Raw genomic sequence first — 26,720 nt, 5'->3', positions numbered from 1 at the left:
CTAACCGCTACGCAGGTTAACGACTAAGCTGGATCTGCGTCTGTGTCTGCAGCTCGAAGCGTCCAGGTGGAAAGTAGTTCCGGGTACCTTGCTAGATTACAAGAATAAGGGTCTTCGAAAATTGCGACAGGCATACATTTTCAGGAAAACTCTATGCGTTTCTTCATTTACTTGTCGATAGTTATAAATACGTTTGTTCTAATAATCAAATTTAACTAAAATTAGTAAGTAGTCAAATAACATGAAACTCACTAAAACTTCATGGAAATACACGTGGTCTTTTTTGTAAAAAATTATATTACCTCTCAGATGTCATATAAATTAAATAAAATGGCCAGTGATGAAAAAATATTGATTAGAAATTAAGTTTGAGCGGGGGTCGAACCGTCGCCAGCTATACATTCGCTTTACAAAGCTCGAATTCTAACCACTTTTTTTATTATTATTAATCCTATTTTTTATCTTTTCACCCTCCTCGTCTTTCTTCAACATTTAAGTAGTAATAACGAAAGAAAAAATGTTTCTACCCGGGATCGAACCGGGGACCTTCCCCTTGGTTTATTTATTTATTTTTTTATGGCCTCGGAGACAAAGTGGGCAGAATCGTTTTACGAGGCCTAGCCACGCTGTTTCCGTGGCAAAAGGATTACATGGAAGATGTAAATGGCCACAGGAGGATATTCATTTATCTATTGAAAAAATAAATCCACCTTTTAAATGACATGCCTCTTAAAAGAGGTAAACAAAATACAAAACTACACTTCTGTAACACGCACATGTGGTGTCGGTACTCCACGGATGTCGCTGCCCCATCTTCATGGTTGTCTTCTCGCAATATCGTACAGGTACCATTATCTCCTCAATCTCCTACGTGAGAATGTATCGACTTTATCTCCTGCGGTGAATAATCCAGCTACGGGGTGGATCGTGGAAGACACTCGGCAAGAAGTTCGAGAAGTATTGACTGTACTTAGGGTTCTTCACAATAGCACAATGACGATCATTTAAATAGTTCCAAAAATCCATGAGCCCCATGACACCACCTCCAAATAAATAATGAATCGTGTGACCGCTGGTCCACGTGAGAGCATCGTGTTTCGTCCTCGGGTAATAAACAGCGTCCGGGTGGAGGAGAGTGCGGGAATCGACATACACGGGCGTAGAAAGAAAGCAAAAACTTGGCGCACAAAATACCAGATCTCTTCCGCCGCTCCCCATTGTAATCGTTGTTCGTCAGCATCCTGGACGTTTCAGTTCACACATAAAGGCGAATCTGCAAGATGGATCCTGTGGAGTCTCGCGGCCGAGTGCGCATAATATTTTGCTAATTCGTAACGATCTGGGGTACTTTGCCTTACTAGAACAGTTGTGTTATCTCGATAAGCTGAAATTCATTTTTATTAGTACAGTTCATACTAATTAGCGTTTCTTCTTTCATTTATATCTTATATATACGTGTTGTGTTTAACACACTAGTCGGCATTAATATAGTCTTACACGTGACTGAAAACAGTCTGACAAAGTTCGGGTAGTTCGTCATTTTCACGCCTGTGCATTGTATGTTGGTAGCACTTCGTCGCCTTGCCTGTTATGCTGTGTAGCAGACTTTAAAGCTGTGCGGATCAGCATAACGAAAAGGCGAGGGGTCTCGCTCGTTTTTTCCACGACTGTACACCTTAATCTACCGTTACCGAGTTGACAGTGCGCCGTACTACACTCCAATACACGACAGGACACGTCAACCTGACGACATTTGTCGAGATGCTGCGAATTAGTGTGCGATAGATGTCACTGGTCGTTGGTAAGCGAGCGACGGGGAGAGCGTCCCTTAGGTAACTATATTTCAGATAAAACCTTCCAAAGGAGGAAAATGGCACCGGTATCTCAATAGGAGCCACCGGAGGAAGAGGGTTCCAGAGCCTCGTTCAGTAAGCCCATGAAGCTGGTCGGGCGTCGCCGTCAAAACTTCAAGTGCACACTAACGTACAGAGATACAGCTCGATCATGAACATAAATATCATTCGAGTGCTGACAAATGAACCAAATGCCGCCATGATGCTTCGAGCTATATGTTTAGTCATCGGTTGTCTTTGCGCCAAATGCAGAATTCGTGACGCCTGATAAATGTTAAAAAATTCGATCCTTTGATGAAGGTCCAAAGCACGGAGACGATGATCCATAAGTCCAGCACGGATATGTTGCAAGAGATTCCGATAATTAAGGATCATCGTGCATGGGATATCGTCGGTGAAGTCGTTACCAATACAGCGGATTTTATTGCACGGTCTGAATGGGGCGGCGCTTGCAGGTGTCATCCCAGGGCCATTATTCAAGGCCATCGATTAATGTACGTTTATACGGCTCCCCACAGCTTCACCATAAGTGGATAACTAGTAGACAAAAGTTATAATGCTAAAGCGTACAGTACTGTCGACTCGGTGAAGGTGTAACACTCTCGACATTGCGCTACGTAGGAGACGGAGTACCACGTCGACGAAAGCGCTCGGTTAATGCACATTCTGAAGAACAGCAGTTAAGTATATATGACCGACGCAAGCAAACGCTTGACTGAAGTCTATCGCAGCCAGCGCTCCCGGTACACGAAGCACATTAGCGAGGGCAGTCAGGTCCCTGTAGCGACACAGAGCGGGGCGTATATGAGGCGTCCCCTGATCCATTAATAGGACACGAACGTCCCACGGCGAACTCGAGCTACCAGTGGACGTGTGAAGATCCTTATACCACAGTTCAACAAAGTTAACGGTCGGTAGTCCATAATACGTCATCCTCCACGAGGTTTCAGGATTGGAGTGATGATACCATCCACAAAGACAGCCAGAAGTTACAACTATGGTGTCATGAGCAGTTGACATGTAGTAGTCCAACAGGGCACCAGTAGGCTCTGGAATGTCCTATAAAACTCCAACATTTCTTCTTCAGTCATCGGTTCTAGCAGTTCCTGTAGGAGCTCCGGACTAACCGTGGCATGTATCATACCAGCGACAGCGGTAATGATCTATGGATCAGATCTCTTCTCCATGTAGAGCTGAGTATAATGGGTAAAGTATGCATTAATTATATCTCTTTGCGTGACGTGACCGACGCCATCTTCTGTCCTCACCTCATGGATCAACGTTACATGTCTTCGCTTTCTTTCAATGGCTATATGGTACATGGAGGGCCGTTCGCTGCTGATTCCGATCGATTGACGTCTACGAATGATGGTCCCTTCCAGGTGTTGACGTGTCAACGTCACAGTCTTCGCTTTTGCTCGGTTGACAGTCATCTGGTGGTCCGGTGACGGGGGCATGACAGAACACTCCCTGAGGAAGGGGTAATAGAACTCTGTAGTACTGCGCCTCCATGCCGCAGCTTCCCTGCTAAACGTCTTCAAAGTAGGTCTGTTCCTAAAGACTGGAAAGTAGCACAGGTCACACCAATATTCAAGAAAGTAAATAGGAGTAACGCATTGAATTACAGACCTATATCACTGACGTGAATTTGCAGTAGGATTTTGGAGCATATACTGTACTCGAAGATTATGAATCAGCTTGAATAAAATGATTTACTGATACATAACCAACATTGATTCAGAAAATATTGTTCTTGTGCAACACAGCTAGCTCTTTATTCCCATGAAGTAATGAGTGCTGTCGACAAGGGATCTCAGACCGATTCCATATTCCTAGATTTCGAGAAGGCTTTTGATACCTTTCCTCACAAGCGACTATTAATCAAATTGCATGCATATGGAGTATCGTCTCAGTTGTGTGACTGGATTCGTGATTTCCGCACAGACAGGTCACACAGTTCGTAGTGATTGACGGTAAATCATCGAGTAGAACAGAAGTGATATGTGGCGTTCATCCTCCACGAGGTTTCAGGATGACAATCATTTCCAATTACAGAATGATCTAGAGAGAATTTCTGTTTGGTGCGAAAAGTGGAAATTACCACTAAACAAAGAAAAATGCGAGGTCATCGACACGGGTACTAAAAGAAATCTGATAAACCCACTAAAGGGACAGACTACATTACACTTGTCCGTCCTCTGCTGGAATATTGCTGCCCGGTGTGGGATCCTTACCAAGTAGGATTGACGGAGGACATCGAAAATATGCAAAGAAGGGCAGCTCGTTTCGTGTTATCGTGCAATAGCGGTGAGAGTGTCACTGATACGATACGCGAGTTGAGGTGGCAGGCACTGAAACAGAGGCGGTTTTCTTTGCGGCGAGATCTACTTACGAAATTTCAGTCACCAACTTTCTCTTCCGAATGCGAAAATATTTTGTTGCCATCCACCTACGTAGGGAGGAATGATCATCACAATAAAATAAGGGAAATCAGAGCTCGAACGGAAAGATTTAGACAATCCTTTTTCCCACGCGCCATTCGAGAGTGGAATGGCAGAGAAGTAGTATGAAAATGGTTCGATGATCCCTCTTGCAGGCACTTAACTGTGAATTTCAGAGTTACCATGTAGATGTAGATGTCGAAGTCTCGGCTTGGCAGAGTCCAGCCACAACTGTAAAGCAAACGTATACGCTCCTCGTCGTCGCAGGCACAGTCTCCATAAGCAACCCATCTCCACTTGACATTCCGGTGAGGGCAGGTGAGTGGTGTTAAATTTCCATGGGCTGCGGCTGCGCCACACTTGCTGCCGTCGAAGCGTGATGGTGCAGATGTAAGCAGTGTCGTCAGTAAATGCTGCCATGACTGTAGCTCTGAGCGAGCGGGGGCTATACAGGGTGGTCCATTGAACGTGACCAGGATAAACATCTCAAGAAATAAGAGTCAAACGAAAAAACTACAAAGAACGAAACTCCTTTAGCTTGAAGGGGGAAACCTGATGGCGCTATGGTTGACCCGCTAGATGACGCTGGCAAAGATCGAACAGATATCAACTGCGTTTTTTAAAAATAGGAAATCTCATTTTTATTACATATTCGTGTAGTACGTAAAGAAATATAAATGTTTTAGTTGGACCACTTTTTTCGCTTTGTGATAGATGGAGCTGTAATAGTCACAAAGGTATGGCTCACAATTTTAGACGAACAGTAGGTAACAGGTAGGTTTTTTAAATTAAAATACTGAATGTAGGTACCTTTGAACATTGTATTTCGGTTATTCCCATGTGATACATGTACCTTTGTGAACATACCATTTCTGAGAACGCATGCTGCTACAGCGTGATTACCTGTAAATACCAAATCAATGCAATAAATGATGTCCGTCAACCTCAATGCATTTGGTAATACGTGTAACGACATTCCTCTCACCAGCGAGTAGTTCGCCTTCCGTAATGTTCGCACATGCATTGACAATGCCGTTGACCCTGAACGTTGGATACTCTAGCTGGCCGTCTAATCATCCGCATTCTTCTGTTGCAGCACATTTCTTAAGCTTCTATTCTTCCCTTGTTTGAGATAGGGACAAAATTCAGCACTCGGCACATGTGGACAGTGACCTGTCCAAGTTCTAGCCAAGCCCCTCAGTTTGTAAGTGTAGTGATGCGATGAGAATCGGTGTTACCACTTGTAACGCCATAATCAATTGTGAGCAGTCGGTACAGTGCAACTTTGTTTACTAAGTGTTTACTCGTTACTAGTTACGTTCTTTGGATCACTGGAGGGAGGTGGTACTTTATGATGTATAAATTTGTTTAACTTTATAGTGTGCTTAAATAATATAATTTTATTAAATATATTTGTTTATGTATGAGGAACTGCAATGCAAAAACTGGTTCATACTCACGTTTTTTGTACTGTATAATATAAAAGACATAGTGATTCCCCTCCACTACAGAAGTGGTTTGGCGCGCAAAGAATAGGTGGAAGTGGCGGTGAGGCTGTGCGGGAAGCGAGAGAACACAATCTCGTAGGCAGGCAGTAGCCAGCAGTTGTTGAGTCAACACCGTAGGTGCCGAGCGCGGCGTTGGGTATCGTAATCTATGATGGAACGGCCTCGCATGTGGTTACTGCTGTACAAGGGTGCTCTCTCATTGAGAATGGCTCTAAAATTAATATTTACGTCGCCAGTCGCCAAGAAGAAATGAAATACAGCAATAATCTGCTAGAGGAGAGACCAGGTAGCCGCCATGCGCTCGCCACCGCTATTGCTCCACTGCTCCGACAAATTCAGGAGGTTAGAACTGTATTATGAAACAGTGTGTTTGTGTGTTTTTAATTTTGCAATACTAATTCAAGTGTTGCAATAACTGCTATTTGAACCATGCAATTTTCCCCTTCAATCAACCAAGCAGTGTCCTTTCCTCAAAAGACTGAAGTCCGAGTATCCCGTTTGTGAAAAACTGATATTAAACTATTTTATTTTACGTCGATTTTATGAAAAGTTCCAATTTACTCTGAATAACTTCTGATTTACCAGTGCCATTGCTTAATGTGTAGGAACATTAACATTGTCAGTGAAAACTACTTACTTGACGAGTAATACAATGGGCACATAATATTTATCTGATGAACACTTTTTAATTTGCTATGGAATACTTCAATAGAAAAGTGCCAAGTGGTTAGTACTAATGAATTTAAATATGATTGGTTAAAATCACTTGCTTCCCAAGTGATGAAAGAGACAGAAAAATTTGAAACCTTTTGAATATTTGCTTTAATTTGAACTTTCTTACCGACCTAGATAAAAATATTGCCAGTGTATATTGCATTCAAGCTTTGAGGGCTAATTGTATATTGTTTTCAAGCTTTGAGGGCTAAATGTTCTTAAGTGGGGTTGTAGTTCAGCATTTATTATAATGCAAGGATTTTCTGTAAAGTGTGCTTATTTGTGTATAAAGGAGTGGTCAGTTTGTAGGCTTCCACTATAATATTTAATAATAGAAAAAGTCATAGTAAAAGCAGGTTTCTGTTAATGACCCTAAAACACTGACAAAGTGGAATGCATATTAAATGTTAGTATTGTGAATTTTATTGCATTTATGATTGTGTAAGTGTGTTAACCTAAATTGAAATCTGGTCACATGCTATTTAGTCTCGTGTTAGTTTCTGAGAACATTTTTTTGTGCTGAATTATTTAAAGACTGAAGTAGTGCTTGTAGTCAGCAGGGATAAAGTCTATATAGTGTTTCTGGAAATGCTAGTCTATGCAACTGAGTGCTACTGCTAGCCACAGTGTAGCTTCGTCTGGTTATTGTAGGTATTCATTGCACTTTTCTGAGAAAGAATCTATGAAAGTCACTTTTGCAAGAGTATATGCAAATCCATTGAAAATAATGTTTGCACATTATCATGCCTAATTAGGCTCTCGACCGTTTATTATTTCATTTACGTTAAATCTGTTACTGCAATTTCTTACAAAAATTCAAGTCCTTTTAATTTCTACCAACAGCCATAGTTACGAAATTCAGGTTAGATTCTCATCTACATCTACATGGTTACTCTGCAATTCACACTTAAGTGTCTGGCAGAGGGTTCATCGAACCAATTTCATACTACTTCTCTACCATTCCACTCTCGAATGGCGAGTGGGAAAAAGGAATACCTGAATCTTTCCGTTCGAGCTGTGATTTATCTTATTTTATTATGATAATCATTTCTCCCTATGTAGGTGGTTGTCAACAAAATATTTTCGCATTCGGAAGAGAAAGTTGGTGATTGAAATTTCGTAAGTAGATCTGGTCGCAAAGGAAACCGCCTTTGTTTCAGTGACTGCCACCCCAACTCTCGTATCATATCAGTGCCACTCTCACTCCTATTGCACGATGACACGAAACGGGCTGCCCTTCTTTGCACTTTTTCGATGTCCTCCGTCAATCTTACCTGGTAAGGATCCCATACCGCGCAGCAATATTCCAGCAGACGACGGACGAGTGTAATGTAGGCTGTCTCTTTAGTGGGTTTGTCGCATCTTCTAAGTGTTCTGCCAACAAAGCGCAGTCTTTGTGTCACCTTCCCCCTAAGTGGTCCTTCCAATTTAAGTTGCTCCTAATTGTAATTCCTAGGTATTTAGTCGAATTGACAGCCCCTAGATTTCTGCGATTTATCGTATACCCAAAATTTATCGGATTTCTTTTAGAACCCATGTGGATGATAACGCACTTTTCTTTGTTTAGTACCAGTTGCCACTTTTCGCACCATACAGAAATTTTCTCTAGATCTTTTTGTGATTGGAACTGATCGTCTGATGATTTTACTAGATGGTAAATTACAGCGTCATCTGCAAACAATCTAAGGGGACTACTCAGATTATCACCTAGATCATTTATGTAAATCAGGAACAACAGAGGGCCTATGACACCACCTTGCGGAACGCCGGATATCACTTCTGTTATACTCGATGATTTACCGTGTATCCGTTAGGTCAATGTACGGTCAATGCAAAAATCCTCCCAGAGGGTAACACTTACTGCAGGTTTAGGCCATATTTGGCAATTATCAGCCAGTTATAGTGCTATACGTGGCTCCTGGTAACGGAATTGAGAATGTTGTCACTGGGCAAACTGCACGCCGGTGTAATACTTGAGGCCTTACTGCGAAGCGTTAGTGTTATACACTGTGGTAAGGTCCTTGGCAGACTCATAAAGAACGAATTTATTATTCATCTCTAATAACTTATTTGTGGTCATCTTCTTCTTGCAGTTTGTCAATGTGATGTACGCACGCTTCCCATTCAGCAACGCCGATTTTGTCCATTGTTTCACGGATCAGTATTTCAGCGTCGGGTACTACAAACGTAGTATTTTTATCTCTCTCATACCTCTTCATCTCCGTCCATACCAGTTCTATTTTATTATAATAGCAATGCTAAGGAAGTATTCATATCACCCTGTGCCCATGTTGCAGAGCTATGAAATCAGATTTGTATTTTTTACCGATGCGTTCTCAAATCTTAACGAGCTCCAACAACTCTGCTCTTGGTTGTATTTCAATATGTCGCATATTACTACTTTGCAGCCATGAAAGAATATCACTTTTTCTTATGTTTGCAATGGGAAGTCTGTCGAGAATAAGAGAGTCATAGCTTACTTTGTCCATAACAATGACAGAGACTGGATGCAAATAAGGCAACAGCTGATTCTGATCTTTCTCCATTCATATAAGACTTGTAGTCAGTGTTGGCTTTCGTTTTTGATCGGAATGCAAATTTACTTTGAGGCACAAATCCGGCAGCAACGTACTATAAGACGCCCTCCTTTTCTCACTGGAACTTTCAAGCCGTCTTGTCCCTCTGTTGTCTCCCAACTAAAATTTCCACTGCGGTTCTGATTTACTTCACCCGGTAATACACAGTTGATGTCCCTTTTGTTCTGATTTCATGCATTGTTATTTTGTGTCATCCTAGCAGCAGCAAAATTACCTCGCTCCATTAAAAATTTCCGTCCATAATTAGAGTCTACATATTTGAATCCGATGTTCTACAATATTCATTGGATTAACCTTTAAGCAGATTCGCTGCTGTAGGGAACTCGTCTTGTTCATGAAATTCGAAAACCTTCCAATGAAAAATCTTTCGATCGAGGTCATCGATTCCTGTTCCCTTTATGGCCCGCTATGTTTCTTCCCTGAGACTGAAATTATACATTTCCAGCTGCTTGGTGAGACAGATTGGTCTTATGCGCAATTCATCTTATAGTTTGCACACCAACATCGCCACAGGCCGCTGCAGTGCGTTCCTGCAGTTTGGCAACCACGCTAATCGGCTCGCTTGAATGTACCTCACTTTTGAAGATAGTGTTCAGTTAAAAAATAAGGTTCCTCGACTGTTTGTGGAACACTTGGCGCGTTCTAGAAGTTTCTGCCATTATTATTATTATTTTGATTGTTATAATTATCATTGCACTACTGTTATAATATCTATTTTTTTCATTAACATTAATACTGTATAACACGTTATATGTCCTTAATGTTCTGTAGAAACTGTAATTCGTTCAGACTCAGTATGCCTGGTTAGGTGTAAGAGAGGGCCTGAAGGCCCTAATCTTGGCAGGCAAAATAAATGCATAAATAAATAAATAATATGAAGAAAACATGCAGAACACACACAAAAATCAGTCAGTCGTACTTTCGCGGGCGTAAAACACGACAGAATGCTCAAATACGATGGACGTTTACACAGTGTGGAACACGGAACCCGACTGATGGTTCAAATGGTTCAAATGGCTCTGAGCACTATGGGACTCAACTGCTGAGGTCATTAGTCCCCTAGAACTTAGAACTAGTTAAACCTAACTAACCTAATGACATCACAAACATCCATGCCCGAGGCAGGACTCGAACCTGCGACCGTAGCGGTCTCGCGGTTCCAGACTGCAGCGCCTTTAACCGCACGGCCACTTCGGCCGGCGAACCCGACTGAGCGATGATTGGTTAGCTGCAGAGTTGACTACGGCGCATCACCGACCCAGAGGACATAAACGCTGTCGCAGACTATCACAGTCATGCGGGTCACGTACTCCTGACTTAAACAGTTGTGGCACTTTGTCACTTGAGGATGAAAACTTATGACATTAACAAAGCTGGTGGAACATAATGACTCAACGACATGCTACTCCACACAAATTGTAATTTTTGCTAAAGGCGGAAGTCCGTATCAGGTTAGGCATTAAGGCCCCTGTGAGTAAGCAAACTTTTTTGTCAAATGCGCATTTGTCTAACCGCGTATTTGTCAAACAAACCCGTACACGTACAGACGGAGTTTGTCAGTTTAACTTCACACTGAAGCAGACGCGGTTCGTGTTCGTGAGTATTTTGACAGTAGAGAAGTCTTAAGATTGAATTTGGTACTGCGTTTAAAGAAGAAGGAAACTAGACGCTGGTCCAGATAATGGCTTCAAATCGGAGATTTACCTATGAAAAGCTGGTGGAGGAAACATTCTCACAGAACCCAATGATTACATCAGTTTTCTTCGAATGGACAATGAAACTTACAGAACGTCGTTAAGGCCCACATAAAAGAGGAATCTCGACTGTCAAATTCGCTCATATCTAGCCACAGATGTGTCAGACAAGACTGTACTCGTGCCAAGAAAGCTTGTCAATATAACCTTTTCAAGCAGACTCTTTTCATGTATGCCGCACTTTGGCACTCGTGGGAATGGCTATATATGCATATAAAATATTAAAATGACAGAGAAATATACACATTAAAACCTGTTAATGGAAAAATTACACTGAGGACCTGATGATTACATCATCTTTCTGCGGATGGGTAGCGAAACTTTTAATAACTTGTTTACAGTTACTTCACGCTCACATCGAAAAAGAAGACACAAGTACTGTACGCGAAAATTGCTCTCTTCTACTTTCTCACCATATTATAGAAATGGAAGAGGACATAGATGAACGAGAAACGGGAGATAAGATATTGCGAGAAGAATTTGACGTAACACTGTAAGATCTAAGTCGAAACAAAGCCCCGAAACTAGACGACATTCCGCCAGAACTACTGATAGCCTTGGGAGAGTCAGCCATGGCAAAACTCCTCCACCCGGTGAGCAAGATGTGTCAGACCGGCGATATACCCTCAGACTTCAAGAATAATATAATATTCCCAATTCCAAAGAAAGCAGGTGCGGACAGGTGTGAACCTTACCGAACTATAAGTTTAAAAAGTCTTGTCTGAAAAATACTAACACGAATTCTTTATAGGAGAATAGAAAAACTGGTAGAAGTCAACCTTAGGCACGACCAGTTTGAATTCCGAAGAAATGTTGGAACAGGTGAGGCAATACTGACTCTACGGTTTATCCTAGTAGGTAGGTTAAGGAAAGGCAAACCTTCGTTTATAGTATTTGTCAACTTGGAGAATGCTTTTGACGATGATGAGTGGAACATTCTCTTTGAAATTCCGTAGTTAGCAGGTATAAAACACAGGGAACGAAAGGCTATTTACAACTTGTACAGAAACCAGACGACAGTTATGAGTCGAGGTGCATGAATGGAAAGGGAGTGAGACAGGGCTGTAACCTATCCCCGATGTTATTCAATCTGCACATTGGGCAATTAGTAATGGGGATCAAAGAAAAATTTAGAGTAGAGATGAAAGTTCAGGTACAAGAAATAAAACCTTTCAAGTTTGCCAGTGACATTGTACTTCTCTCAGAGAGCAAAGGATTTCGAAGAGCAGTTGAATGGTGTTACGGCATGAAGTCAGCGCTGGCACGCCAGTCGGGAACGGCAGAGAAGAGACGGGTGTGAGAAGAGGTCAGCCAATTGCAGGCTGACCGACCTCCCTCCAGGACGACAACGCGACAGCAGTGGCCCCTAGGTGAAGAAGACGTAAGCGACGCGCGACTGCTGGCAGCCCACTTCTATAGCAGCTTCACCATTAGCCACTTCATTGGTTGACGCATTGTAGCCTCTTCATTTGCAATCTCTAGGTTGCTCCGTTAGATATCAGGAGTCACTGCAGTTCAGTTTATAGAATTTTGTTAGTAGGAATCGCTAAGACCAGAAGTGTTACTTGTGTTTGTCTTTTCTGAAGAAGACTGATTCAAAGTTAAGTATTTGTACTTTTCTTGCTATAATAAAACACGTTAATACGAGTTGTTTGATTGTTTGTTTGGTCAACCAAGTATGCAGGATTCCTAGACCCAACAAATGGAATGGGCATTATCTTGAAAGGAGGCTGTAAAATGAGAATCAACATAAGCATAACAACGATCATGGAAGGTAGTCTAATTAAATCAGGTGATGCTGAGGTAATTAGATTAGAAAGTGAGACGCTTAAAGTAATAGAAGTGTTCTACTATTTGGACAACAAAGTAATTTATGATGGCCGAATTAGAGAGGATATAAAATGTAGACTGGCAATGGCAAAGGAAAGCGTTTCTGAAGGAGATGACATTGTTAACATCGAATATTGATTTATGTGTTAGGAAGTCTTTTCCGAAAGTATTTGTATGCAATGTAGTCACGTATAGAGGCGAGACATGGACGGTCAATAGTTTAGACAAGAAGATAATTAATGAGGTGGTACTGAATAGAATTGGGGAAAAAAGAAATTTGTGGCACAACCTGACTAAAAGAAGGGATCGGTTGATACGACACATTGTGAGACATCAAGGGACCACCAATACGAGTATAGTGTTGGAAGGAAGCGTGTGAGGCAAAAAGTGTGTAGGAATACAAAGAAATGAATACAGTAAGCAGGCTCAGAAGGATTTGAGTTGCCGTAGTTATTCGGAGATGAAGATGCTTGCACAGTACAGGGTATCATGACGATCTGAGCTCTGCGGGATGAAGATCACAACACAACACACTTGCTCCTCTAATGACAGTTCATTAAAATGTCGTAAGGTGGGAACATATAGTCGACATCGTCCTTCGAAGAACTGCAGAAATTCGACTTTTACATTGTTGTGGTCTCGCTTGTCTGTTATGTGTAAAACATTGATTTTGTTCATAACCTTTTCCTATGTAATATATGACTGGGAAATAACTGATACCTCTATTGTTCAGGTAATTATCAGTGCTATTTTATTTTCATCTCTGACCGTAGTTTCCATGGTCGAGGAAACTCATGATACAATGAGATATATTGTAACAAAACAAGTTATCACTGAACACATGCGGTGCATCATCGACACAAACAACGTCCGCCATCTTGTCAGCCTTCCCGTCAGTCAAAATATCTCGGAAAAACGTCAGAAACGTTAAACAGCACAGTACAGGGCCCAATGTTTATCAAATAGTTTTGTAGTGTATCAGAGGGGGGGGGGGGGGGAAGGGCTTCAGATATATTTCAGAGCACCCAGCACAGCGCCGCCGCGCATGACGGTGACAGTACTGCGGCGTATCATTCACGCAAGATGAAGAGCCGCGATGCGCATTCCTGCGTTGGCACGGGCCGTCCCAGTCGTTCCGCGCCAGTGCGCATGCGCCGCAGGCAGAAAACACGCACGGTGCGTTGCGGCCTGGCGCGGCGGCTGGAAAGGCACACACCACACCAAACACCACACAACACAGCGCGACACAGCACACAACGCGGCGCAGCACCGCGGCACAGTGCCCGCCAAACGGGCCGGCACGTCGCCGTTATTTTCCGTCCATAAAGCAGGCGATATTTTACGGCGCGGCGCGGCGCGCGCGCGCGTGTGTGTTATGCACATGCAAATATCGCTCGGTTTTTCGGCCCCAGAGACAACGGAGCGGGGCTAACGTACGCGCCGTGGGCCGAGGCGGCACATCCGGCCACCGCGCGGCCGCCGCGATTCCGACCCAGCGCCGCCCGGGCCTCCAGGGGCTGCGTGCGCGCGGCGCCGTCCGCTGGGGACGTTCTCTCACTGCACGCGCCACGCCTTCTGCGAAAGGAAGGCGAACAAGTCTCAGCCTGGCGCAGACACTGCGTTGACGTGGACGAACCGATCGTTGTGTTCGTGTAGATGAATTACATTCACTCGGGTGAAATGTGGCAATGGGGAGGAAGTCAACGGAGATGCAATGTCATCAACGATATCAATACACACTGAGGTGACAACAGTCATTGGATACCCCTGATATCGTGTCGGGCCTACTTTTGCTCGGCACGGTGCTGCAACCCAGTGTGGCACGGACTCTAAGGAGTCGTTGGAAGCCCCTCACAGAAATCTTGAGCCATACTGTCTGAATAACCGTAGTAACGCCCCAACGACAGAAAAACCCGATTGAGAAACTTTGTAAAAACTTAAGGGGGGTAGGACGTCCTACGGGCCGACTTGGAGCAGGAGAGGCACCACAGGACATTTTAATTTCCACTGTCTATACTTTTACAAGTAAATTCATAAAACTTTGCCAGCATGACCAGGAAGGATTCAGGATTCACACTCATAACAGCGGAAGTTCAAAAACATAACAAAATAAATTTTTTTACGTGTGAAATTTCATCATTTTTTCACTTACTATTGGCTGCATTTGTTGCTATAGGTACACTTTTCTTCATAAGTAAGAGAGACTGTACGATGAATTTTGCGCAGCGTACAAACAATACTTACAGGTGTCTGAAACTCTAGAACCCATGTAATTTACAAAAAAAATGAATGAGCTCTTAGCTTTTAAGCTTTATGTTTAGAAAAAAATAAAATTTTTTAGTTAATTATCTCAATTTTTACCATAGTTTTTAATATATTTGGAAAATTCTAGACTTTCATTCACCTGTAAGTATGGTTTGTATGCTGTGCAAAATTCATCAAAGAATCTCTCTCACTTGTGAAGAAAAATGTACCTATAGCAACAAATGCAGCCAATAATAAGTGAAAAAATGATGAAACTTCACATGTAAAAAAAATTATTTTGTTATGTTTTTGAACTTCCACTCTATAGTGTGAATCCTGAATCCTTCCTGGTCATGCTGACAAAGTTTTATGAATTTATTTATAAATGTATAGGCACTGGAAATTAAAATCTCCTGTGCTGCTTCTCCTGCTCCAAGTCAGCCCGTTTGACGTCGTACCCCCCTTAATGTAGGGAACTGAGTCATCTTGACAGTGACCACAACTATTGGTGGAAAAAAAATAATTACACTGATAATGCTGTGATTAACAACTATTACACTTAAATACTGCAAGTAACATACAAAAGAGGAGACAAAAGGAAAGCGTTGTAATGCATTATCTTTTAAACATCTACAGGTCAACTTTAAATTCATTTGAACGAAGGTTAAATCCAAGGAGGTAATTCGGTCAAAGATAACATTTACCATGGAAGAGAGTTGTAGCCGCATCGGGAAGGAAATTCAATGCAACTCGGATATGTAAATGTTTAGTTAGTTGCTCTTGACTCGCTCTAGAACACTATTGCGACAGTCTTCTGGAAGCAAACGCTATTAGATTGTTTCAGTTGTGAAAGTTCGATAGTTCGGGAGAGAGAGACTAAAGCCATACTCAGTCATTCGACTGAATAAAGTAATCGTTACCAAAAATGTTTCAAATGGCTCATCAGTCCCCCTACAACTTAGAATTACTTAAACCTAACTAACCTAAGGACATCACACACATCCAAGCCCGAGGCAGAATTCGAACCTGCGACCGTAGCAGTCACGCGGTTACAGACTGAAGCGCTTAGAACCGCTCGGCCACACTGGCCGGCTTAATCTTTACCGTTATCAACGCGACGGTGATTTTAATTGAGTGATAACTGATTTACTGGACTTAACCTTCGGACTGAAGAACAGTTGCGAACTTGACAGTAATGGATCAGTGACACGAAAACTATTCATAGTCTTGAGTAGGACACAATAATACAAAGTCATGAAGAAAAACCAACACGCCGTTCAATCAACAGTTGTTGTCAACCTCACGATTACTGGACTGATGAGAAGTTAAACTTGAATGATATATCGGTGTGTGTGCGTGACAGGGACAAGCAGTTGATTACAAAAGTATTAATAAACTAATAGTCAAGATATAAATCAGATGTGTCGCCTACATGATTCAACGAATAATATTACGTATGTTCATGCTAGTGATTGAGTCTTTTAAACATTTTAAGTGACTGTGTGAAGACAGGAATAACAGACAGTGAAAGGTGAATAATATAAAAATCGGCATTACGGCATGTTACAAGGACGTTACTTCAACATAAGTGATCTCTAGAGTTACGTTGCACCATTGCTAATAATTTGACGTAGCAACGGCATAGCAACGGAATTACGAACAGGATTATGTCAAAAACGACCGTAATGGTAGGATTAACAACCAAGATTTCACTGCTCAACGAAACTAACCGGGCGTAAGATAAAAGATAAACAATTGATCAGTTAACACAAACTCATAAGACTGTTACGGACGAACAATAGAATAGTTCTTAACTAAACGAGGAGCTGTGTTTTACGAGAGTTACAGGTGCTGTTTCACGTCATACTGACGGGGACGAACATCGTTACGAGTCGCGTCTTCTCCCGTCGAGTGCAGAAGCAGGGAAGGGACGTCACACCGTCTATAATTGCGGAAGTGTTGCCGGTAGAAGGTTTTCTGCACGAACTGACCTCTCGATTATGTCCCATAAATGTTAGTCGGGTTTCATGCCGGGCTATCTGAGTGACCAAAGCATACGAACAAAATGTCCAGAACGTTCTGCAAGCGAATCGCGAACGGTTGTGGTTGCGAACACGAACTCCATGGATGACTGCAAATGGTCTCCAAGAAGCTGTACACAACAATTTGCAGTCAATGATTGGTTCGACTGGACCAGAGGACCCGGTCAATTCCATGTAAACACAGCCCAACCATTATAGAGCCACCACCACTTTGCACAGTGCCTTGCTGACGACCTGGATCAATGGCTCAGTGGGGTCTGCGCTACACTCGAACCCTTTCGTCAGCTCTTACCAACTGAAATCAGGACTCATATGACCAGGACACAGTTTTACAGTCGTCTGGGATCCAAATGATATGGTCACGAGCCCAGGAGACGCGCTGCAGGCGATTTCGTTCTGTTGGCAAAGGCACTCACTTCGGTCGTTTGCTGTCATAGCTCATCAACGCTAAATTTCACCGCATTTTCCAGGTGGATACGTCCGTCGTAATCCCACAATGGTTTCGGCGGTTACTTCATGCAGTGATCCTTGTCTGATAGCAATAACAGCTTTACGGAAACCACGCTGTTCTTCGTCATTACATGAAGCCCGTCGGCCACTGCGTTGACCGTGGCGAGTGGTAACATTTCAAATCTGCTATGCTCAGTACATTTTTGACACTGTGGATCTCGGAATATTGACTTTCCTAAAGATTTCCGAAATGTCCTAAGCGTCTAGCTCCAATTACCATTCCGCGTTCAAAGTCTGTTAATTCCCGCCGTACGACCATAATCACGCCGGAAACCTTTCCTCATGAATCACCTGAGTTTAAATGACAGCTCCGCCAATGCACTGCCCTTTGATACCTTGTGTACGCGATGCTGCCGCCATTTGTAATGTACATATCGCTATCGCATGGCTTCTGTCACTTCAGTGTAATGTGCTCGTTAATGCAGAGCGGCGAAACAAGATACAAGTTGTCTCCTCTTTACCGGCTAGAGCAAGGGTATCAGCAGGTAATACTTTTAAAACCAGTGGGACAGAGGACAAAAAAAGGTGCTATGTTCCTCTTTACACATCTGTGATGGAAATGTGGAAAACCAGCTGCCTCAATCCTCATATCGACTTTCTCACCAAAAATTATGGAATAAGCTTAAATTCGCCGTCTTTTAACGCAGAGTATTATAAATCCTTAATTCTTTTACCCGGTCTCTCTCCCTAGTTAGGCATTAATATTCAGCTTCTCCCACTCGCTACCACTGTCTATAAATGTCTACCTCCCACTATCTCGTTTTTCTCGTACTGATTTACAGTATATCCCACTGCCACCGTCCTCTCTCACTTACACTGTCTACTTTTTTCTTTCTTTCCCACTGTCACTGGATTCACCGTACCTCGCATCTCAGAAAATCTGGGGGGTTCAAATTACTTTTTTCCCCTATAACCTCATATTTAAAATTTCGGTCCAGACTCCCCAAGCCAATGTGTGGTCTTCACTCATCTGTATTTTTCATCTCCACCGTCTCCTCTCTCTGTTGCTCACACTACCTCTGTCTCCGTCCGTCTCTTTTACTATTTTATTGCCATTGTCTCTCACTGACGAACAATATCTCATCTCTCTTTGCACCCACTGCTACTGTCTTTGTGCATCTCTCTTTCTCTTTCGCTGTCACTTTCTCCTAACTGTCTCCGGTCTCTTTGTTTCCCAATGGGACTGTTTTTCTTCCAGCATCACTGTCTCTCTGCTGCTCTCTTTCAGAAAAAAAACCAACGTTCGCATTCCAAAGGTTTTGAGAAAGAAAAATATGTATGCATAATGTAATGTTAACATAAAATCGTCCGCTTTACTTTTTTTCTGTGTACTTCGCTCGTCGATCGCAGTTCATCGAAAACCCAAGGCTTCTGATTTGTATCTTAACAGAGTAAAACATTAATTGTAATATTTTACTGAATTCGCAGTCTTTCCAATTTGGAATACTTTTTGGCAGTAATTTAGGGTATATTTGTATAGGCATGAAGTGGTATAATACAGAGAGAGTTCGTCATGAAGTCTGACTTGTGAAAACATGCTAACTAACAACGTAGCTTGGTAATCTCAGAACCCTTGCGTTGACCCTAGAACCCTTGCATGTGCTCACTGCGTCAGTTAAAACTGAGAAAATCATCCTGAAAACATATGACAGTAATTTCGACCATTTGCCATCAACAGAAATTGTAGAAGTTGTCATTTCCACGACTGGTACTTTTCGTACCCAAAATCATGGCTTTACCGGGTTTTCTCAGGAACCGCCCGTGAACAAATAGTGCTTTTTTAAGCCGCCTAAGGTCCACCCTAGACCACACCTAATGTAAAAGTACCCAGCGACATGCTTAATGTTTCTGGGCTGAGGACGTGTGTAATATTTAATGTTCCAACGTGTAGAATAGCTATAGTATGCCCTACCTCCCAGTAGGTATAAAAATGATCGCCATGGCAAGGGATAGCCAAAACGCTTGACCTCTCATCTCTGTGGTGAATAGAACTCCAGATATGAACCTCTGCAAAATCGCATTTTCACACACGGATTTTTGGAACACAGTGGTATCGGCATTCGCGTCTGGGCCATGCGATTTGGTGTCTTGTTAAACGTCCACTCTCATCCGTCTGTCATGTTTCTAATTGTACATTCTGCATTACATTAACAAACCTACCGGGGCAACAATTAGTGGACGTTAACATAGAGCGTGTTCATCCATCGCGTTTACGACGGCTTGACCTCTGCTGGAGACACTTTCAGTCAGACGGCTGAATGTCTGTGGAAGAACGGCTGCCCATTATTCCTCAAGAGCTGAGACCAGAGAAGGTAGTGATGTTGGATGCTGGGGTTTGGTTACATGTCAACGTTCTAATTCATCCCAAAGATTCTCCATTGTCATCGGTTCGGAACTCTGGTCAGCAGTCCATTTCCAGAATGTTCCTGCCGATGAAATAGTGCATTGTCATGATGATACAAGCATCGTCTCCGAACCGTTCCTCTACCATACGCAGTACACAAAACTTCAAAATTTATTCATACAGAATGATCTTTAATAAAACCATCAAGCTGCAGGGACTGGAATTCGAGGAAAAAAGTGTCCTGAAATGCATCTTAGTCACTGTAGGTGGCGCTGGTGAATGACAGTTGCTCTGACCACGTGTCGTGTGTCTCTTGTGTGAAGGAGGCTGTGTGATTGACGCAGCACACTGTAAGCTGCAGAATGGCCCGGTATTCATGTCGGGAACAAGCTGAGGTGGTGTTTTTGTATTGCCATGCAAATGGAAACGCTCGAGAGGCAGCACGGTTATACCAAAACAAGTACCCTCACAGACGCCAACCACACCACACAACATTTCAAGCCCTTTTTTGGCGTTTGTGTGATCGTACAGATTCGAACTCGGAGCCTCTGCCTTTCGCTGGCAAGTGCTCTACCGACTGAGAAACCCTAGAACGACTCACGATCCGTTCTCACAGCTTTACTTCAGTCAGAACCTCGTCTCCTACCTTCCTAACATCACAGAAGCTCTCCTACGAACCTTGTAAGACTAGCACTCCTGGAAGAAAAGATATTGCCCTGGGGATATTTCCAGAATGAAATTTTCAATCTGCAGCGGAGTGTGCGCTGATATGAAACTTCCTGGTAGAGTCTAGAGAGCAGTTGCCCGCGAAAGGCAAAAGCCCCGAGTTCGAATCTCGGTATGAACCAGTTTTAATCTGCCAGGAAGCTTCATATCAGGGCATAGTGAAAATTTCATTCTGCGAACATCCCCCAGGCTGTGGCTAAGCCATGTGTCCGCAAGATCCTTTCATTCAGGAGTGCTAGTCTTGAAAGGTACGCAGGAGAGTTTCTGTGAAGTTTGGAAGGTACGAGACGAGGGACTGATGGAAGTAAAGCTGTGACGAAAGGTCCTGGGTCGTGCTTGGGTAGCTGAGTCGCATGCCGGCTCGGTAGCTCAGCGTGTTCGGTAAGAGGATTCGCTACCCTCTGTAATAAGAAACTGAGTGAACGGATAAACGACGAACATGAATGGATGTCAAGGTCCCGAGTTCGAGTCTCGGTCCGTCACAGAGTTTTAGTCTGCCAGGAAGTGTCAATTTAATATTGGTTGTAAATACATTATGGTTGAAAATCTTGAGCAGACTATATGCAACTTTTAGATGTATGAATATAAGATAGTTTTTGACTTTCTCGAAAGCAAAGTATGGTAACAAACTTCAGTTAGTATGCCTAACTACGGCACTGCACCTCCTACAACTCAAAACGTCTGACGATGACACCAACACATTCAAATAACAGCCTATTCATGAAATGGGAAATCCAGAAGTCGTATCTATGTGCGCTCAAGATGCAGAGCATATTCAATAGACTTTTGCCAGTTGTCCACAGAAGTCTACCCCCACTCCTCAAATTTGTGTCTGGTGTGTTTTGCGGCGACGTTCGAATTTCATACCACGTAAGATTCAGTTACTACAAGTCCTTCATGATGGCGATAAACACCAACGCATACAGTTTTGTGAACTGTGTCTGAGCGTAGAGATATGGGAAACAACAATCTTTCACCCTTAGTATTCTATGAACAACCTGCGTTCCATTTATGTGGAAAAATGAACTGTCATAACATAGCTGAGCACGGAACTCTATCTATATTTCGCAGGTTCACGGGAAAAGATTAACGGTCGGTCTTTGTTTTACGGAAAAACAGTTACAGGAATCACGTACCTGGATATGATGAAGATCAGGTAATTTTCACATTTGCAAGAACATAACGAAAATTTCATATTTCAATAGAACAGAGAAACACCGAGCTGGTACCTGCAACCAAAAGCGTTTTTAATAATCAATAAGCTCCGATTCTTTCAAGAATCGAACTCCCATGTATAACACAGCTACAGACATCACATTGCTTTACAAATCATTTAATGTGTTAAATATTTGCCTTTATGAAGATCAGGTAATTTTCACAGTTGCGAGAACATAAAGAAAATTTCATATTTCAATAGAACAGAGAAACACCGAGCTGGTACCTGCAACCAAAAGCGTTTTTAATAACCAATAAGCTCCGATTCTTTCAAGAATCGAACTCCCATGTATAACACAGCTACAGACATCACATTGCTTTACAAATCATTTAATGTGTTAAATTTAATAACCAATAAGCTCCGATTCTTTCAAGAATCGAACTCCCATGTATAACACAGCTACAGACATCACATTGCTTTACAAATCATTTAATGTGTTAAATACTTGCCTTTATGCATTTAAGCGATGAAATAAGTTTATAAAATGTTTCAAATTATGCTTGAAGTTTGTTAGAAGAAGCTAAGTACTGTCGTTATGAAATACTGCATGATTATATACTGGGTAATTTGCTCTCCATTTTAAGCAAAAGCTAGTTTTTAATGTGTCTCACTGTTTATGGCGTCATATTGCCTGAACTGTGTCCCGTACAATGATATAATTTTGCAGAAGGATTAAGTGATGTATATATATACTGTATGGCAATTGTGTTGCTAATAGAGTTATTAGTAAAGAAGTAATAAATGAAAACGTCATGCCTGATGTTGAAATTTAGTTGATTGCCAGTTTAAGCTAAAGCTAATTTAGTATATGATGTCATACTTCCTGAAATATGAGTCTTACAGTGACATAATTTTGCAAGTACTGTTGTCTGCGTAGTTTGTTGCGAATAGAGCCCGTAGTAAAGGAGTAATAAATTAAAGCGTCACGCCTGACGATGAAGTTTGACGGCATGAACAGCGAAAAGGTAGTAAGCGATAAACGTTTTTCGTTCCATCATTTTGTGGGATAAGAAATTTCGTGAAAATTTGAAATTATATATAAACTTTGTTGGAGGTCGCTAATTGCTCTCATTCCCAAATACTGGATGAATGAAGTCCGTGTATTTGTGCGCAGTCAGTTATGGTATCTAAAGACAAACACACAGTTTCTAACGGTAATATTTCTCTTATTGTGTTACACAATCTACGTAAGATTATACCACTTAATTAGTAGATTATGACAGCATTTTGAATTTTCACGGTACAAGGAAGAGCAGATCGGTCGTAAATTTTTAACCTGCTTGTTGCAGTTCGATTTCAGTTACCGTGTAGGTATCTTCAGTGCTAAATAAATACAAGAACATGATGAAAATGAAGCTTTGAAATACAAATGGACACCATATCACAAATGTATCAGCTTGCAAAAAGTAAGTGTACATACCACTGTATTCAAGTCATGATGACCCATCGTAAAAATAATAGCACGTGATAAACTTGCCATCACAAATAACAAACATGAGTTCAACTGAGCTTGCTGCTCACATTTACACGCAGCCAACCGTGATATATAAAATCAGTAGTGAACAGTTCCGTCTTTATTACTTTCATTTGTGTTCTACAATTTTTAAATTTATTTAAAAGGTAAAATGCAATAAAGATACAAAAAATTACAATTGTATCCTTAAATACTAAATTACTCACAGTGCTTTTGTTAAAACATGAAGGACGAATGCATTAGTAGGTGCCGCAAATTACAATACTAATAACACTTTTTTGAAATTAAAACAGGTAACATATTAAAAACAAGTCATACACTATGTGATCAAAAGTATCCGGACACCTGGCTGAAAATGTTTACAAGCTCGTGGCGCCCTCAATCGGTAATGCTGGAATTCAGTATGGTGTGGACCCACCCTTAGTCTTGATGACACCTTCCACTCTCGTAGGCCTACGTTCAAGCAGGCGGTGGAAGGTTTCCTAGGGAATGGCAGCCCATTCTCCACGGAGTGCTGCACTGAGGAGAGGTATCGATGTCGGTCGGTGAGGCCTGGCACACAGTCGCCGGTCCAAAACATCCAGAAGGTATTCTATGAGCTTCAAGTCAGCAGTCCATTACAGGGATATTATTGTCGTGTAACCACTCCGCCACAGGCCGTTTCTTTATGAACAGGTGCTCGATCGTGTTTAAAGATGCATTCGCCATCCCATTATTGCTCTTCAACAGTGGGAAGCAAGAAGGTGCATAAAACATCAATGTAGGCCTATTCTGTGATAGTCCCACGCAAAACAATAAGAAGTGCAAGCCCCCTCCATGAGAAACACGACCATACCATAACACCATCACCACCAAAGTTTACTGTTGGCACTACACACGCTAACTGATGACCTTTACCGGGAATTCACCATACCCACACCCTGCCATGGGATCGCCACATTGTGTGCCGTGATAAGTCACTCCATGTAACGTTTTTCCACTGTTCAATGGTCCAATGTTTACGCTGCTTACATCAAGCGAGGCGTCGTTTGACATTTACCGGGGTGATGTGTGGCTTATTAACAGCCGTTCGACCATAGAATCAAACTTTTCTCACCTCCCGCCTAACTGTCATAGTACTTGCAGTGGATACTGATGCAGTTTGGAATTCCTGTGTGATGGTCTGGATAGATGTCTGCCTATTACACATTACGAACCTATTCAAATGTCGGGATTCTCTGTCAGTCAATAGACGAGGTTGGCCTGTACGCTTTTGTGCTGTAAGTGGCGATTCACGTTTCTACTTCACTGTCGCATGGGAAACAGTCGACCTAGGGATATATAGGCGTGTGGAAATTTCGCGTACAGACCTACGACAGAAATGACATCCAATCATCTGACCACGTTCGAAGTCCGTGAGGTCCGCGGAGCGCCCCATTCTTCTCTCTCTCGATGTCAAATGAATCCTGAGTTCGTTGATATGGAGTACCTGGCAGTAGGCGGCAGCTCAATGCACCTAATATGAAAAACACATGTTTTTGGGAGTGTCCGGATACTTTTGATCACATAGTGTATAAGATAGCGGGTGTCGGGTTCCGTGATAGCGTTTTAGTAATATAGGTGAATTGCCTCAACAATGTATCTGCCGCAAGGGCCGTAAGGATATAGTGTTACACATTCGATTCTAAGGTCAGCTGGTCTGACGATATGTGATCTTTTTTGCATGGGTCAGTAGAACATCCTCTTAAAAGTGTGGCACTAGTTTGACAGTCGTCTGGATGGTAGCTTGTATCCGGTGGATGCCACACTGAATATTTGTGACAGGAAATTGAAAACCATCAGCTTAAACGTAATTGTGAAAACAGAAAAACGGATGATTTTATGTGCATGTATGCAAAAGATATAACCTCTGCAAATGAATTAAAAATAGTCTCGGGTGCTATAAAAGATTTATTTAGAAGGTGCATGTATGCAAAAGATATAACCTCTGCAAATGGATTAAAAATAGTCTCGGGGGCTATAAAAGATTTATTTAGAAGGTTACCCGGTTTCGGTCAGAATGTGACCATCTGCAGGCCATATACTGTAATATAACACAGCATGGATTTTGGAGGGATGTGTGATAATAACATCTGTAGTAACACGTAAAAAACATGGTATGTAACATAAACTAGAAGAAGAAATTATCACATGATGGCAGGCGATGGCTGTGAACAGAGCAGGTGTCATGACGCCACAAACATCAAGTGCTAAGGGAAACACCGTAGTTTAATTTTGTCATATGATGACATGTTGGAGACCGTGGCTGTTGTTTCAAGACAAATGTTGATGGTGTTAGGACAGCAACCAGCCACAAATTTACTTTGAGTTCCTTTGTTCAAAGGAAACCGTTACCGGTTTCCAATCGTTGTGATTCATCATCAGACGGTTTACACGCTTTCTTTCTGACATTTGGTGTGTTTTTATAGATTAATTGTCGTGAAACGTCGGTTTCGAGTGTTTGTTTTCATAATGTTCGTCCAATCGATGTAAATGCATTCCCATGGGATTGGACGAACATTATGAAAACAAACACTCGAAACCGACGTTTCACGACAGTTAATCTATAAAAACACACCAAATGTCAGACAGAAAGCGTGTAAACCGTCTGATGATGAATCACAACGATTCGAAACCGGTAACGGTTTCCTTTGAATAAAGGAACTCAAAGTAAATTTGTGGCTGGTTGCTGTCCTAACACCATCAACAATGTAGTTGCTGATTAAGTATGCAGTGCTCCGCCAACTGCATTCCGGATTACGTCCGCTGTAACCAATCAGGCATGCATGACTTAACATCAATACAGCACTTCGTCCATATATTATAAATATATATAAGAGATACCCAATAGCAATCGACTGCGAGAACACCGATATCCATCTGTGGGGATTCATCGAAAAGTCATAGATCGTATGGCACCAAAGATAGTTGTTAAGCTACGACAATGTTCCCGTTCAGACGGCGTTGTCGTATCGATGTGCGCTATTTGGCAGGAGGCGATTTCAGAGCTGTGACAGCGGCTGGACGTTAACTATGTACTGGCATGCAGGCAGATAGGTAGGAAGGCATGCACTGTATTGCGGACTGCTCCTAGATCGTAGTGCCAGTGAAAATACTGTTAGAGTGAGACCGTTATTAGCCGTGGAAGCGGCATGGAAGTGTCGATGTGCACGTTTCAACAGAAGACGAATTCAAAGTTGCGACAGAGATTAGCTGATACAAAATACTGACGTACAAGTTAGTTAACTGTCGTAATGTATGTCAGATCTCCCAGATGATAGTGACCAAATAACCAACAAGGTAATGAGTAAAGTTGGCTGCATAATATCTAAGGCATGGTAAAACAGATACATCACAGGAAACTACAGCACAAAATATTATTTTGCCATCGAGGTAAGTCATAACATAACGAGCATAAACAATTGAAATTTGAAATATACTGCGGATGT

This window comes from Schistocerca nitens, chromosome 8, assembly GCF_023898315.1.
Source record: "Schistocerca nitens isolate TAMUIC-IGC-003100 chromosome 8, iqSchNite1.1, whole genome shotgun sequence".
Taxonomy (NCBI): Eukaryota; Metazoa; Arthropoda; class Insecta; order Orthoptera; family Acrididae; genus Schistocerca; species Schistocerca nitens.
The sequence above is the reverse complement of the archived record's forward strand: the minus strand, read 5'-3'. Positions refer to the sequence as shown.